Genomic DNA, 18,239 nt, shown 5'->3' with positions numbered 1-18,239 from the left:
TTTTAATTGCATACACCCACAAAGAGAAGAGGAAGATTCTTTTTTCAATGCATTTAACAAATCGCCCAGTTGAATAAACGATATTACTAATCTCTTGAAGGCCAGAACATTATGTTCAGAAGAAGGAAGGGGAAGAAAAGAGCTGATGGCCCTCATCACACACAGGTCACATGGACAGGCAGCACAGAACATCAGTCACAAGGAAGGAAATCAGTCCCAGACACCAACATGTAGCTAGTGCAGGGGTTCTCAAAGGTGGCACTCTTAGCTCATCTCTTCCCTCACCCCAAGGAGCTATTGGAGACATTAGGAGACATGTTAGAGACATTTTTGATAGCCAAGTCTTGCAATGCGACTGGCATTCACAGGCCAGAGACCACGAAGGCTCCTAAATCTCCTATCAAGTACAGTTCAGCATCTCACAGCAAACACTTCAAGGGCCAGTAGTGTTACAACTAAGAAACTGAACTAGCGACAGACTCTGACCATTAATCATGGTAGGTCAACTTCCATGGATTAAGAAACATCTAGGATGGCAGTGTACACCATAATGTCAGCATTCTGAGAGGCTGATACAGGAGGATCACAAGTCCCACAGCCCAGCTTCAGCAATGTAGCAACATCCTGTCTCAAAATATCAAGATAAAAAGGGGCTGTGATGTAGCTCAGTGCAATGGTCCTGGGTTTACTTTCTGCTTAACAAAAGAGAAAAGACAAGACCAGATCAGTCTAGACCTAGTGGATCAGTAAAGCATGCTTTTGGACCTATCTATGGAGTAGTTCCAGAAATGACCGGCATACTAGCCAGCAAACAGGAGGGGAGAATCACTCTTGACTGGAGGTAGCACCATCCATTGTGCCTATGGCCCGGTACAATGAAAGGGAAAGAAAAAGGAAGTTCAGTACGTTTTTCGGCAACTCCGCTCAGGTTGAAGGAGCACGTCTTTCACTGCTCTTGCTGATGGACATCAGACTCCAGTTGCTTCGGCCTCCCAATGCCACTCACACTAGTGAGTCTATAGGGAGCTTCCAGGCCTTCAGTCTTGGACTGGTGCTATATCCTTGATTCCTTTTGTTCTGCCGAGTCCAGCTTTTTGGACTGTGCGGCTACCGTATCCTCCAACCCTCCAGCTTGTAGATAGCTACTGTGGAACCTCTGCCTCTGATCTTGTAGACCTAATAAATCTGTTCCCATAAATAATTATATATAATGCTCAATTTTTTTCCTCTAGAGCACCCTAACCTATACAGGCCTTGTCGAAGTTACAGAATTTCTGAAAATTCAAGGCTTCTTATCTGTATAATACCAAAATAAAAACAGCAGTACTCACTGTTCGAAGGGTAAGTAGGATATTATAAGAAATAGCTAGAACAAAGCACTTCATCTAGTTGTTGGAATGCTTCTTGGATTAAGTTTATTGATATCAATCTTAATAATAACAAGTCTTTCACTTAAGAACACATGAGGAGTGAAAAGGGCTCTCCAGGAGGCTATAAAAATGAACACTCAAACTTCAAATTTATTATTGTATTAAGAAAATAAAAGTTAGTACTCAAATAGTCACAGCTGATTCATTTTAGAATATTTTAATCTAATCCCATGAATTGGGAAGAAAGTTAAAATACAAGGAATCCCCTCAGAGCATTTCCTTATTATTTTCATGCCAGAGTTCCAGATACCTTACTAATTAGAAGATTAAGAAGGAGAAAGTTATGCCTAACATGATATTAAAATCATTATCATGTTAATATGGTTTTTGAAATATGAACTGTTATTCTAAAGCTGAGGTGGTTTTTTTTTTTTTTTTTAGTTTTAGGGGTTTTGATTTGGTTGGTTTAAAACGTCAGTTGGGACCACATTTAAAGAGGCAGTGTGCATTCGTCTGTTGAGTTAGTGGTAGGGTTCTGCTAACAGCAAAATCTTGACTTGGGGGAAAAAAAAATTCCGTGGTCAAGTCCTTTAATTTGTTGCAATAGCTGGCACTTGTAGAGCAAGTCCCTGTTAAGATGGCCTAGGAATCTATTATGTCTTTCTGCTTTTGGTGGTGGAGAGAGCCAGAAACTAGAAGATTATTCAGCAAATATACAAAAATAAATAAATAAGGCAGGTCTCAGCGAGGTGATGAAACGCTTCCGCGGGAACTCTGAGGAACGATGGGCACAGTGGTATCGGCCGCCACTGCCCATTAGAGTGACCAAGATGAGCCCGGCTTTTAGTTCTGTTTCACTCCTTAGCTAGGTACAAACTGGATGACAAAGCAGTTTTAAAGCTAAAATCCACTTGTGCCCAATTCCTGGAATGCTGCATGTTTGGGTATAAAGGTGTGTGTGTGTGTTTGTGTGTGTGTGTGTGTGTGTACGTGTGTATGCACATTTGTTTTCAAATCTCATTTTGGAAACAAAATCTGAGCTTCCTCTTTTGATGTTAAGAAGGACAGTCACAACACCTCTGACTGAAATATAGGCAAGAGACTATCAATTTTATATTGGATAATATAGTGTGATTTCCCTATAGCCAGACTGGCGAATTCTGTTCCGTAAAGGAAAACCAACTGAATACAGAAATAAATCCACTATTTCTGACACTCACCAGCTCCCTGGGGATTCCCCTGCCTCACGGAGAGCCATGAGTACCAGCTTATCTGCTTTCACCCTTTTGGATGTGAACTTTTCTTGTTGCTTTGAGAAATATCATGGGAGATAATAAAATGCCGGGACCATTACTAAACTAACGTCAGTTTGACAGTGCCCTTGAGAATCTACCTGACTGGTGGTAGTGTTTCAATCGTTAAAAGAAAAAAAAAAAGGTAGACAAAATGACATCTTTTTAAAAAATTCCTTTTACAGATGCAAAAATTATAGCTGTATAACTTTATATAATACATGCATATGTGTATAAATGCCACATTTTCAGTTCCTAAACTATGGAAAACTGGTATATGAAGAAAGGTGAGTTTTTTCAGGACTCTGAATCTCCCAATTTCTGGTTTCATAAATAGTATTATAGCAGTTACATTTATCATATCTATCCCTTTAAAAATTTTTAGGTGTTTAATAAAGTATTTTTTAAATATAAGTACAGTGTTAAGGTAGAGTTCCAAATGTGTTCATCTTGTGTACATGAAACTTTATGCCCGCTGAGGGAGCATTGTTTTCTGACCCATCATTTTCAATCCAGTAAGCAGAGTAGATAAAAGCTCAAACTCTAAGATCCTTTAAGATTGAAACTTGACTCCAGTGTTTACTGGCTGTGTGATTTCTGAGCAGTTATTTAACCTCTCTGTGCCTCATTTACCTCAGCTGGAAAATAAGAATAACATAAACGTGTATCATAGAGTGATTGTAAGAACTATTCACATATTTATACATAATATGTGTTTTATACATACTATATGAATATATATATAGTACACACATACTATATATGTGCACTGACTATATATTACTTATATATAAACAAGTATATAATTAAAATGTTTATACATTAATTAAATGCAAGTAGTATCACTGCCAATGAGCTAAATATAAGATGTGATAAAAAATATAGTGAGTGTTTTTCTTTTATTTATTACATTAAGACACGTTGGCATTAATCTCCATCAAAATACTCCCCCTCACTTCAAACACACTTATCCCACCATCTTACCATTTTCTGAAGCAGTTCAGGAAGTCTGCTTTTGTGACTGCCTTTAGTCGTGCTATTGAAACTGCCTAGATGCTTCATTCAATTCAAAATGTTTACATTTCATGGTCACTTTGATTTTAAGGAAGAGCCAGAAGTCATAGATGCAAGCTTTGGTGAAGAAGATGGGTGACGATGCACCAGGGTGCTTTACTTGACAGAAACGTTCATAAACAGTTGAACAACAAGGGCTGATCATCACATACAACGAAGGTTGAAATTACAAAATAATTACAGTAAGAAACACTTTGGGGTTCACCTTCCTTCAAAGTACACAAACTAGTCTCCCTCACTTGGAACACACTTATCCCACTGTTACTGGTAATGTGTCTTTTCTTAAAGCAGTATTTTTCATTTAAATGCACGCTGTCCTTTATATTTCTATCACCGCTGGTAGATCAGAATATTTGCTTCCCTTGTCACTGACAGTACAAAGCAGAAATGCTGTTACTCCTGAAGAGGAGCAAAAGAGGACAAGGCAGCCACTCATCTTTCATTTCCCAGCTCTTCACCTTGACCTCAGGCGAGGTTCTGGGAAGAAATTGAAGAAAGACTTGTAGCTTCATCTCTCTCCTTAACAAACCTCTTGAGCTTTAGATTTAGCTAAATAGGAAAAAAAAAATCACCTCTACTCATTCTATGAAAACTACTTTGCAGCCTCAAGAGCCCTAAATAATACATTAGAAATATTTTATATAGTAAGGTTCCCTATCCCCCCACACACTCACATACATACTCAACGATAGCATGGGATGATCCATTCTGGGTGCTGATATTACAACGGATGATTATTTGACCCTTTGCCTTTAGATAGTCTTAATTATCCACAATAAATATGCCTTACACTTGTGCTTGGAAATGAAAAAAGTTTCACCTTTTAAAAATGAAGATAATCTCAAGTGTTAGAACGGTACACTAAACAGCTCCCTAGGAGTAGGGAAGGCAGGATAAGTGTAGTCTAATGTGAAGACCACCCTGAAAAGTGCTGGTCTGGAATAAACCACACCTGAAAGAGATCAGTGAGAGAAATAAAAAGACAGAGTAAATGGTTGTTCTCTTTCAACCCACAGGGCAGATATTGTACTCAGTTGCCCCTGAGGAAAGAAGGCTTCCAAGGGGACAGGCTTATGTGGTGCTGATGACAGAAGGTTTGACAGGCATCAGCTCCCTTCATTTCTCCCCCTCTTGTAGGTAGATTAGGGCCACCACTTTACAAAGGAGGAAACCTGGGCCTGGAGTCCCTCAGCCAGTGAGGAGCAGCCTACAATGCCAATCACACTTCCCGGTGCTAAGTTAAATATCCTTCTGCTTTCACCATGCTACGGAGGCCTTTGCTGTCGCTTGCCTTTTTAGTGCTCTTATATCTTTATTCATTGCTTCCACCACTCCTGCAGCCACTCCCACTTTGCCTTTTGGATGCTGCCCCATTGGCAATGAAAAGCAGTAGTACAAAAGCCTCCTATAGCTCCCACACAGAAGGCCTGGGGAAGGTGGGGCCGGAGACGCCTGAACCACCCGCATTCTCGCCTAAGTGCAGCTGCAGACCTGCACACCGACGCTGCGTGGCTCGGAAAGCCGCGCGGAGCACACTCAGGACCCTGTGAGAGAGAGAGGGCATCTGCAGCAGCCGCCAGCCACTGCACAGTGGCCGATTCTCTGCCTGCCTGTGAGCAGAGCAGCGGGTACTGGGGCCCAGAGAAGAACGTCTGTCCTCCGTGGCTCTGGAGGCCATACTGTCACGTCCTGAGAGGCAGGAAGGGGAGAGAGAAGGGCAGATTGTCTAATGAAGAACCTCACAGTCTGACTGTTTCACATCACCCAGTCTAGGCACTCCATGCCTGCTGCTTCCCAGAATTACAGGAATAAGACACTGGATGATTCAAAAAGCCTTTCCCAGCTTTCATTGGCCCCTACATTTTTCTGTTAGAGTTTTCAGCAATTTTTTCATGGAATTTCTTCTTCTAATGATCTAAACATGAAAATACGTCCTGATATATCACACATGTGCGTGCAACCTGGTCCATGCACATTCCATTCAGTAGAGGCCCTTCCTAGTTCTGTGTAAAAATTAATCAACTCACTGCTTCACACTGATGTTCCAGGCAAGTAGCAAAGGAATCGCAGTTCACCAGAGCTCAGAAAGGTTAAGGCACCAGTGCTTTAAGTGCAGGCCCTGGCTCCAGGAGCCTTCAACCTCACTGGTGTGCATGTGTGGGAGCCCATATTCCATGACGGATAAATAAAAAATCTTACTGAAAGGATAAAGATAATCCACCATGCTACAGAGTCCATCAATAGCAAAACTAAAGCCAATTACCAGCTACTCCTAGAACATTCACATAGCCACTGTCAGATTCCGATTAGCTTCAGATTAACTTGTGATTGGCAGAAGTTCTGCTCCCGCTGCCTGATTCTCAAGAGATTCCTGTTTTCCCCTTTCCGGAGCATGAGTCAACACTCAGCACAAGATGCTCTATTTCCTTCCTTGCACAGTGCTTTGAAGAAATATTCTTGAAGAGGGCCAGGAGCTGCGCTTCTCACTTTATCCTGGAGGAGTCCTGGGATGTGCTCAGAGCGTCTGTCTCTCCAAGGCATCTGTGGCCTGATTCTTGCAGTATTTGGTGTTTCAAGCAACGGTTGCCAAAATAGGAGTGTTTGCTGCTAAAATTCATTGCGTTAGGCCACATTGGAATTCCGTTCAGGGCGCAGAGTGCCCTTCAGATGCTCAATGGATTAACTCCTTGCAGCTATGATTCAGAGAAAACCAACTGATCCTCTTTACAGCTGCAAGAATCCTGGAGTTGATGAAGAGTTTCTTTAATTTCTGATTTAATAAAATATATGTGTTCGATATGTTCTTCTCTATCTGTACTGCAATGTAGCATAAAAATGAGGTTGACACCACAGGTAAATGCATGGGCCTTAGGTATATATCTAGAAGTCCTGGGAGAAGCAGTTTAACCTTGAAAGTCGATTTTTGCCTGTAATTTTCAGCATCCTGGAGAGATTATCTTTCAGGGATTCTCTGCACAGAGTTCCTAAAGCCCTAACCCTTCACACAGGCAATTTCATTCCTCACATGGGAATTTCCCCCAGTTCTGTCCTGTCAGAGAGCTTTCTATTTTAGATAAGGGCAGGGAGGGAGGAAAGAAAAGGGACGTAGCTTCATTTGGACCTCTAGAGTTTTGAAATAGAAGAATGGGACAGAAAATTATAGGAATACATGGCAAAAATCAAAGTATATCTAGCATGCATAAGACCCTATAGAATGATATTCCTTTGAATAGCCACTATTTAATAGTTCTCAAAGTTAGGTGCTTTCCTCTTGAGTTAATAATAAAAACAGTCAGGATTTACTGAGCAATTCCCACAGAGCAAATCTGTATATCAGTGTCTCATGGTGTCCTTATAAGGACTACTTAAGATAAGACTAATTATTATTCTCACTCTGCATATCACGAAAATGATTACAATGAAGACAGTAGCTACCATTTCTTGAATGGCTGAGCATGTGCCAGGCACCTGACTAGTAGGTAGATTAAGATGTCTTCACTGAACCTAAGTAGTAGTATTCTGAGCTTCGCTCCTCAGTGATTCCCAAAAACACGTGCAAAAACTGGCCCAATATTGGATACATGACTTGCGCAAAACTTATGTGAACGGCGTTTGAGCTCAAATGTCCTGACTCTAGACTGTTGCTTAACCAACTTCATCATGTGTACTTCCTCAAACAAATATAAAATACAAATGAAAACAACAAATGGGGTTTAAAAAGATATATGAGAGTTCAAGAGCAAATAACTTCCACCTTTTCCTCAGGTCTCCAACTGAAGCTTTCTGTGACTTTAATAGAGAATTGTAAATTTAAAGAAACCATAACTACATCTTATATGCCCACACATTCATGGATATACATGTCGTATAATCACACGGCTAAGTTGCATATAAAGGAGTGGCTATTGAACAGAATAATACCAAAATTCCAGCACCTACACATATACTTAACTCTGTGTGTCACACGGACTGCAGAGTGGTACTGATTACACGGGAAGGAGATCCAATTCCATGTTCCTCACTATACAGCAAGACACATGTTAGCACCAGAGTGGATGAATGGATGCAGGTGCAGCTATCAACCACAGCCAAGACTTGGACCCCTCAAAGGCTAAGACCTGAACTAAAATGAAATGCCGTAGTTTCACATTTGCTGTAACTCCCATCTGAGGGTGGAACATACAAAATAATGAAACTGCAAAATAATCCAAAATATTATAACTTTTCATTCAAAATGAAATGTAGGAAAAGAACTTTGGGACACCCTTCTCCTAACCTCACAGATCAACCAACAGTTCTTTCCCAGAATCACAGTTGATAACTTTATTATATAAAGTCCAATGCCGTAAATTTAAAGCTTGATGTTGTAAAACAAACTTCATAAGGACGTGCATCAGGTCATCATTTCATGCAGAGAATTTAAACTTTCCTTCCCCATGAAAATAGTGCTCTTTAATCTCAGGTACTAACTTTTTTTGTACTTGGGACTATGAAAGCCCAGGAAGGTGGAGGCTGTGAGCCTACAAAAAGGGAATAACCACCCACCATATTCTTTCAAGAAGTAGAGACGTGGTAGAGTTTTCTAAAATGTTTGAATGAAACTACCACGGTACCAGCAAGCTATTCTTTTCCTTTGTTTGACCACTAAAGAGAGAGGCTGGTCTTCCCTGGGCTAAGTGGCATTCTATAATGAGCCATGTGTAGCCAGAAGCTTGTCATTCAGAGCACTACTTGCTCTGTTCTAGAATCTGGAATACAAAGTGCCTGCCGCTGCCTCCAGACCATCTCCCAGCAAATGAGTACTGCTTTGCATAAGTGGCGTTTCCATTTTTTCATCTTCTGCCCAAAGCTGGATGAGGATGTTTTAATAGCATCCTACTGTGGGAGGTCGCATAAATTTAAAAGTTATTTGTGGTTGACAATTAGAAGGTATGAGTTACAGAGATGAGTTTATATTTGAAATTAAAAACTGAAACAAGAGAAAGGCTGTCACAAGAGGACAAGAACAACAAAAAGGCCAGGAGATGTACCACCATGAAAGAAACCCACATCATCACTCTGGCCTTCTGTCTCTATGGGTTAGCTAGAAAACCAGTATTTATGCAGCACCTATGATACACATGAAGCATCTTTATTTGCGTCTCTACATCTAGTCTTTAAAAGGACTTAGGAAGTGAGGGCTTTCAACACACACTAAAGAGCAGATGCAAGATTCAAAGGGAATAGCATCTGGTTCCAACAGCATTCCCTTTTACTTACCACCCCAAAAGACCCGCTGTCTGCCCACCAGTTAGTCTCTAACATGAGCCCTTTACATAACAAAAATGTGTCCTGGTAAAATGCAATAAAAAAAACTTTAGTAATTTACTAAACTTTTGCATGTTTTCTTCTGTTTGAACATTAAACAAATTAAGACCAACCATTACTTTAAACCCTGCTAAAGTCTTTTAAATATGTGTGAATAAAATTTTCCAATAATAAGTTAACTCAACATAATAATAAAAGTATTATAAAAAGCTACATGCATACCTATACACATATATGAATGCATACTTCTTGTGCAAACAGAATTCCATAAGAAGGGAAAAGCAAAGTTACTTCTGAAATTGCAGAAATCCTGCAACATCAACAGTACCTTCTCTGGCTCATTAATTCTGCCCTAAATTTGTTACTGTCAGGCAAATCAGGCACACTGTCCAGCAGACACCCACCTGCTATTAGGCAGAATGTGCCTGGCATCTTGACATTCTATTGATTCCAGTCCAAAGCTTATGCGAAAAAGGCAGCTCAGAGTCCAAAAGGAATTTCAGCCACAAATACTTTGGGAGAAATCCAAACAACTAAAAACAGAAAGAAAGACAAGAAGCAAATCTGAGTGACAAAACTGAGACAACTTAAACCAGGCTGGGCCGTGCTCAAGGACAAATCTACAAATGATGCGGGTATCCTCTTCCGGTAGCCATTTATTTTAGAAAATCCCAATCTTCTACTTATGGGATAACAGTCTTGCCCTGGATCTGGAGTACTACTTACAGAGAAGTATTCACAATTATTTTGGTGGTATTGTTTTTAAAGTCTATCAATGGTTGCCCTTTAGCCCTAATTCATATTCAGTAAAAGTTCGACCATGTCGTAAATACAGTCTTGATCAATGATAACGGATATAAGATATGAAGAAGTTGAGATGGACCAGAACCACATAAAGTGCATAAGAATACCACATCCTCTAATCCTGCAAACAGCCCTAAGAGCTAAGAGTTCTGTTTCCATTTTACAGATAAGGAAGACAGGTTCTGAGAGGGGAAGCAACTGGCTCCATGTAGTTGGAAAATGAGACAACAGGAGAGAGAGCATCAGGATTCGCTTGTAAATTTTCTGACATTCCCCAGCCCTTCCTCAGCCTGCACACAATGTAAGCCTAAATGAAATGGGTAAATGCCCAAGTTTCCAGTCCTGGCACTGGTGACGTTGGTGCCAGCTGCTCGTCACAGTCCACTCTGTATAAACAACTTAGTAATGGAGGGTTCTTTAAAGCCAGGCCAATTCTTTTCTATTTTAGCCAGAAGACACACATTTCACAGCAAAAATAAGTTTATGAAAGAGAGGGAGAAGCAAAAACCTATAATCCCACGCAGCAGTGTGGAAGGGGTTCTGCCTTCCTAATCCCCTCCAACTCCTCACTCCCACCAGCCAGGCGCAGCTCCCACTAACTTGAAAGTCGGCGCCTGGAAGGAGGGGGCTCACAGGTCTAGCAGGGCCAGCTGGAAGGAGGGTCTCATCCACCAGGCAGAGTGGGGAAGGAGTACAGACTCCGTGCAGATGCCAGTCCTCTCAGAAGAGGACTTCAAAGTGTCTTCCCAGAGCTGATTTCTGCCAGGAACGATGAGGCACTTCAGGGACCTGAGGCTGCAACCCTGAGGGATGCGATCCGGCTGCTTAGGGGTTTCCAGGATTGCCAGGTTTTGGAGCATCAACCCTTTCTGATGAACATGGAGAGTCATCCTTCTGTCAGCTGGACTCATTTTACCCCTATCATAACAAGGTGGCAGTATTTCACCATCCAGCAGAGCTGCCTGTGACTCCATGCATATCTATAATGTTAAGCAATACTCCTTTTGTAGAAGAATGCCTCTAGATTGAGCCAGGTAAAACAAATGTAGGAAATAACCAGAAACTACCTTACAATAGGTTGTTATTTTCCTCAACCCTGTTCACCTCACATTGCCAGGACATCTCTTTTCTCTGTCCATGTCAGAGGTTGGAGATTTTGCCTAGATTTAAGTCAGTGTCTCCTTCCCTCCCATTGGCCACCGATTTACAAGCTGATTTCCTGAAGACACTCAGGCATCCATTCTCAGTTTATCATCCACTGGTTATCGCTGTTCCTGCTGCTATTAGTGCTCAAAATGATTACAGCTTGTAAAGATGTTCTCTTCCGATAATAATGTTTGCAATATGCTTTTACACTGCCTGGTTAATACAGCGTGCTTATGATTTTTTCCTCTGGCACAAGTCACAAAAGCCGCTGCAGTGGAATGCTTAGCAGCTTTCTGAATGGTTACATGTAGAACAGGGGGAAAATAAAGACAAAACCAAACAAAGGTGCCAATGTAGTTTTGAAACAAAGTGAATGTCCTTTTGCACATCAGTGATATCAAAAAGGTGGTAGTGAGTGTACCATGAAAAGCATCTGGCCCTTGCCTCTTCAACTCCCGCTCCAATGAACTCTCTAAGGGTGGGCATTTGCTGATTGAAGCAAGATTTTATCCTTGACCTTCTCAGGCAAGTGCTACTGACAACGAGAAAGTAAAAACGCAAAGCACACATTCTGAAGGCCAGGCATGACCCTCGAAGGCTAATACACAGACTAAAAGAGAGTATGTTGCCTAGAAAGCAGAATGCAGAAGTGGTGCGTGGCTGCAAGGAATAATAAAAACACATGCATCTCTTTTTAGAGACAGCAGAGGCAATCTTGTGACAAGAATCCTGCATGTCAAAGATATTCTCAACTCCAGGGTTAACAAGAGTTTTGTAAAAGCATTGCAGAGAGAGAAAATATGGATTCATATGTCATCGTAAATGAATCATTTTACTTCCTTGTCTCCATTATGTATAATATATATATAAAATATAATATAAAGAATATCTTTAAAAATCAATTAAGTTTTTTAGCATTCTCCTGAAATGGCAAAAGTAGCCATTAGGTTTATAACATTTGATAGCCTTTGTATAATTATTTAAATAAGGTCACCCACAATGGAATTCCACAGGCTCTAGATTCAGCAGCCCAAACTGAAAAATGTAAGTGGCAATGAGCTACAGTGAGCTCTTGATTTATTTTGAGATTTGAATTTCAACTTTATTTTTAACAAGAGATTCACAGTTCGCTGACAAATGTCCTGAACTATATTTAGAGGAACAACAATATTTAAGAACAGGAGCACACATGGACAGAGCTGGCTTTCTACTTTTTCTAAACAGAAAGATAAAATGTGTGTGTGTGTGATGTGTGAATTTCTGTTCCCCTCTGACCGTTCTTTGTCAGGGCGCTTGTGGGTACATCTGGCATACATTCAAGGTGTATCTATCATGTCTTTTCTCCAGTTCTGCAAAAAAATCTTCACCATCAAGCAAGTAATTAGTTTTACTATGGAGAGCTGAAAATATGAAATGCATTTGAAAACAAAAACAAGAAGGAGAAATAGTCTGTTAACGTACCCCCAAAAGGTATAACCAGTTTGTACTGCGATTGCATTTGGAATTAGATTTTCAGAAACTAAACCACACTGTCTCTGGCTTTCCTTGAAAGAATGCTACAAGCAAGCAATATGCTGATTATTTTTCAAAGGCAAAGAGAAGGTGTTGAAAGCTTTTAATAATACCTAAAGTTTCAAGTTTGCAAGCACCAAACACAAAACAATGGTAATGCTTTAGCATTATAAGTCATTATAAGTCATTAAATATAAGTCATTCTGTCCATGTTTGGAAACAGCAAACACTTTTGGACAAATTACAATGCCTCTCCTTCCCCATCCAAATGAAGGGAAACAGCCCAATACTTTGAGACATCAAGAGATAACTATAGGGATAAAAGTACATAGCTCTTCTGCTCAAAAGAAAATAAGAGCACACATAATTAACACAGCCTTCAATCTGGAAAAAAAAAATATCCTTGTAACTGAGGGCTTGGTCATGACTTCCTGAGGCTGTGTCTGTCAGCCAGAATTTCAAATATAGCACAGATTATGAATAAAGGAAGATCATTTTACCATCTTATAGGTCATGGTGAGTTCAATGGGAGATCATTAATCAGAGGAAATGCAGCATATAAATAAACTTGTCCCTGAACAAAATCTCTGAACAAATCAGTCAATAAGCAACCTTACCAATTCCACAATTTGCCTTCACAAATGAAGTTTTAAAGGCAAAAAGGAATAGAGGTTTGCTGAAGTCCTTCAAGGGCGTGCCCTCGAGGCACTGTGCTAGGCCCTGAACATATAGTACTTGCTTTATTCTTTGTAGCACTGCATAGTAAGCAGCAGTATCTCTTCTTTACAGGCAGACAACTGACATTCACAAAGTGAAGGACTGTAATAGTGATGCTCTGGCTAGAAAGTGACTGAGAACCAGCAGAGGTAGGTCCTGGCCCCCTCCTCAACACCTCCACTCTGCAGCTCCTCTGCAGAGGTTTCAAGCTGCAGCAGAAGGTTCTCTAGCTATCAGTTCATTTGCCCCATGGGGATGTACAGTCAAAGGCAGGCTTTCCAGTGCTTACTGGAAAAAGTGCTGGCGTATAGCCAAGAGGCTCCAAACTCTTCATCTCCCATCACTCCACTGAGCTACCCTTTCCATGGTGGAACCTCCAGGGAGGCTCAAGTGCCAAGTGTAAAGCAGATAACAGTTTTATTTCCCCAATTCCAAGCTACCTTGCATTTATTAAAATGGTAAGCAAAGTTGTGGACCAGTTTTTGAACTACAGAACCCCTTAATTTATTCTAAAATACTATGTTAAGGGAAAAACAGGTATTAGTAGATACTTTTGAGCTTGAAGAAATATTTCAATAAGAACTAGAAAAACTGTCAGGAGCCTCAGAAGGTGAAGTATGGGGTTCTAGGTCAGACTCGTCAGACTCCCCTATTGCATGTACTCACTCCATCCCAAAGAAACTTCCAGAACCAAATCACACACTTAACATTCTCATCCAAAATAACACCGGCCCTGATTTAGATGGAAGACTGCTGTGTGGGATGAGCTGGGTAAAAGTTTCTCAGCCTCAGTGAGACAGTAAAAGCCTGGGGACAAGTTTGGGACTGAACCACCTCAGACTAAGGTAGGGTTGGATCTGCACAGATGAACTACTCCCTTGGGCATCACTGCCACCTACTTCAGGTTCCGAGTCATTGTCCACCATACTCACAGGACAAACACACTGATTCAATGGCAGAAAATTACAGCTGATAATTTACTAACTAAAAGACAGAGAAAAAATATTTGCTTTCTGACGACCGCAGGCCTTTGCTGCCAGGCGAGTTTGTAATAAGTGTGTGAGGTACCGGGAGATCAATTTCAAAGGAAATGAATCCCCGTGTTCTTGGTGCTGACCTGGTTTGCTCTTGAACAATGGCCAATGTCTTTGTTCCTACATTGCCTGGTATAGTCCTGAGCACTTTCTTTTCCCTAAAGATTGAGTTGCAAATTCTACTACTGTGGAAACTAGTCCAGTTGGAATCACAACTATCTAAGAGGGCAAGAGATTGTCCAACAGGGAAGTCTTACATTCTTCACAAGCTTCACATCAAAATAAAGTTTTGCAGTTTCAGAGCAGGTGGTTGTAAACACATGAGAAAAGCTGGAACAAATTTCCTTACGAAGTGATGGCTTAATGGGAGCTCTGGGGCTAAATTCCTTTGCACTCTAAAAACAAATCTTCATTTTATTTAAGGAATAAAAGTGAATGCTTCGTTAGCACAATACAGCAGAAAGGGAAGAAGGACATCTCCAAATTTCTAACATAATGGTTCTCAAAAGAACTCGGAGCTCATGCTAATGGGCAGCACCCAAGCTTCCACAAACCCTGCTTTGTCTCAGGATACTTTGTGACCTCTCCTCATTAACATTTTGAAAGAACTGAGGTTTTTCTGGCTCTGTAGCATAAAGGGCTGGCAGATAAAGTGAGATGCAATTATCAAATAGGACACATGTATGCAAAAATATATTCACTGGGGCTGGGGGTGTATGTAGTCAGTGATAGGGTGCTCCCTTAAGTATGCACAAAGCCCTGGATTTAATCCTTAGTATAGAGGGGTTAAAAAAAATCTGTATTTATGGAAATTCACATACAATTGATCATTCTGTATTTTTATGTATTAATCTATCACCCTAATAACAGAACGAGAAGACATGAATAGTAGTTCAGTGAATGAACTATTTCTGAGCTGGTTGATGGTGTGACCCAAGCTCCTCACCCACTAGTTTGCTTCCTTATTTCCTAGGGTGCACTCCAAATGCAAACTCAAAGGACTTTACCCTAGGAGTCAGTTTTTCTATGGGCCAAGCACAGTAAGCTTACAGTCTTGATGCATACTCATGTGAAAACAGCTGCTGTAACCCAGACTCCTAAAAAATGGGGAAGACACAAAAAGCCAGATTTCGCTGATGGCTCAAATGGTTTTATCAGGCCTTTTGAGATAGTTTGGATGTCTTCAATCTTAACACAGTATTTACTTGGGAATGTCTAAAGAAGACAATGTATACTCAAATGATGGTTAAGAAAATATTGCCAAGGATCACTTCTTTAATACACAGATGAGGATACCAGGTTGTGGGTGGGGACTATCCTCACCCTAAATTAGCAATCCAGAGTCACAAGAATAGAATCTCAGATACCTGATCCAAAATCTCAGCTCATGCTGTCACTGCTAAACTATCCCCCTTCCATCCTGTTTCTTGAACAGCTGAATCGACACACCCAACAGAAGGAGCTGAGACATTTTTCTGTGCTTAGATAAAGCACTATCTCCTTCTCAACAAAGGAACCGTCCAATCACACCGTGACACTAAACAAATCCACATCTGAATCAAGACTTACCTCAGCAGACACAAACTGCTTCTTAATTTTATCAGCAAGTGCTAATACAACATTAAAAGTGAATGAAGAAAAATCTAATCGCACTTCAGTGAAAATAAAACTTAATGACTTTTTGTTTCCAAGGGTATGTACTGTGTGTGTGTGTGCTCATATGCATGGGTGTGCACTTGTGTGTGTGTATGTGTGTGTGTGTGTGTGTGTGTGTGTGTAGCAGTGATGACCAAGTGGAGAAGAGAGTATCAGCTTTTATTTCTATTAGCAGAATATGTTCTCTGTGATGGATATTTTGGCCATGTAAAACAGTTATAATTCACTAGCTACATTTCCATTTATAATTGATGAGAACATCCTTCCTGGAAGTTATGGTTGACAGTTCTGGATTGCCAACTACTAGTTCCAGATGTCTAAAATGATGACTCACCCAAAAAAAGATATTCGCACAAAACCCATGTCAATTAGTGCTGAGAATGCCCAAGAACCGGAAAGCTAAAACTGAAGGATCGGCACATATGTAACAGGACATCAATATAGACAAAAGTGGTGAGTAATAAAGTCTCTCTTTTGAAATCCACTCAAACCTGTGATCAAATTTAAGTTATACCTTGACTGGTCATGAGATCAATCTAGGACACTGGGTCTTCAGCCATCTGTACTGAGTAAATAAATTAATATATGTGGAGTACTACCTACCCACAGCATGGCACATGGCTTACCAAATGGGAAGAAGGAGAAGTAGGGGTAGATATCTCTGTGGCTATAAAGCATCAGGCAGTCACTCTATTTTTATCAGTACTTAAAACAAATTTACACTGTGCCTAGCTATCTGCAGGAAAAATGACCTGTAATATCAACACTTACCGTCTGCATATAACTGTCTGATAATCAATTATTCAGTACATAAGTAAGAACAACCCTTGCCATAAACATGGAATTTGATTATGTAGCAGATCAAAAAAATTCTAAGCTATACTGTTGTGCCCTCCACATCTTGATGGAGGAGACAGTGCATACTGTTTGAGAAATTGATGAAAATGATGATGAAACAACACCTTTGAAAGGATAGCATAAATGGACCCAAGCTAGCTCCTAAGGAGTAGCCAGAAGTAGTATAGTGGAAAAGAACTGTGACCTCAGAGAAGGGAACAACCACGAATTACAAGAGTCTGGGAATTCTTCATAGAAGATGAGCCACTTGAGACTGGCCTTGCCAGAGAAGCAGAATTTAGATAAGCAGAGCAGAGGAAATCCTAGGTTTATGGTACAAGGAAAGCCTCAGAAATGAGCAAACACAGGACTAAGTAAGGACTTACAGATATACAGCAAATTATTTATGTTGTCTGTAGCTCTGAATGCCAGGTACAAGAGATATACCTCTGCTGTTTAAGTCTGGGGTTCTCCATATTTTATTGTCTATTATCTGACTACTACAAAAATAGACTGATAATAACAGTGGCCATTAGCAAGGCTCTACCTAAAAATCTTTGGAGTTACATAGATAAGACTAGAGGTAGAATATATGACAAAGCTGGAAAACCATCATGATCCCAGCCCCTCGACAGCATAAACACATGCTACTACTTCACTGAGTGCAAATTACGGGGGTTTCTAGACATATGCTTTACGTCACTACTGTGGGAACCTGGAGCGACTAAAGCCTTGGCAAGCCACATCAGGAGACACGTGATAAGGAAAGAAAGTGCTGAGTGTTCTTGAGACATCAAACACACAAGAGGTCAGATAAGGAGAGTTGCTCTATGGCTGTGCCCTTGTCGTGACCCAAGCAGCCCACCTGTTGGGATTCCTTGCACTCCACCATGATGAAAAAGTCAAAGAAACACTCAACACCATGTGAACAGTTACATTTGGTTTTGCTTTTTAAAGTCAATTATTGGATAGCTTTTAAAATCAATTATTTGGATAGCTTTGGGATAGCTTTGTCAGTAGAAGGAAAGAGCCCATAAACAAGACCTTTCTTATGACTATACCATTTGCCCCATCCATTGGGTTATAGTTTTCATTGTGTCAAATATGTACAGTTAAAGGAAATGTCATAATATATATCATTTGGTCACTTGATAACTTAGAATCTTCTCATCCCCAGAGAATATGTATGTTAATGTAGATAAAGTACCTAAAATCAATAAAAAAGAATGTAATAATTTGGAAGAAATTCTAGAATACAAAAACAGTAAAGCAGTCACCATGTTAGCATCATGGTGCACTTGAAAGTGATATGCTCTTCTGAGGAAACACATTATGTCTCTCTCTCTTTTTTTTTGTACCTGAAATCAAACTCAGGACATTGTGCTTGCCAGGCAAGCACTTGTGCCACTAAGCAATATTCTCGGCTCTGCAGAAACACATTAGCGGGTAATGTTTTCACCTCTTCATGGAAGTAAAGAATATCCTTTTTA

General features: G+C 40.4%; 1 protein-coding gene across 8 annotated transcripts in view; it reads right to left on the bottom strand.

The window, feature by feature from the left end:
- Positions 1–18,239, bottom strand: part of Flrt2 (fibronectin leucine rich transmembrane protein 2) — a 90,877-nt gene that overhangs the window by 33,947 nt on the left and 38,691 nt on the right. For 2 of the 8 annotated variants that reach the window (XM_013517213.1, XM_013517212.1), the window contains one exon: positions 9,448–9,576. The exons of the other annotated variants lie outside the window; for them this stretch is intronic. The gene's annotated coding sequence lies outside the window, so the exon portion shown is untranslated. The remainder of the gene's footprint in view (positions 1–9,447; positions 9,577–18,239) is intronic. 8 annotated transcript variants of the gene reach the window in all.

This window comes from Chinchilla lanigera, unplaced genomic scaffold (genome assembly GCF_000276665.1).
Source record: "Chinchilla lanigera isolate Chin_1 unplaced genomic scaffold, ChiLan1.0 scaffold00037, whole genome shotgun sequence".
In the NCBI taxonomy this organism is placed as follows: domain Eukaryota; kingdom Metazoa; phylum Chordata; class Mammalia; order Rodentia; family Chinchillidae; genus Chinchilla; species Chinchilla lanigera.
Note: the sequence above shows the minus strand (reverse complement) of the source record. Positions and strands in the feature narration are given on the sequence as shown.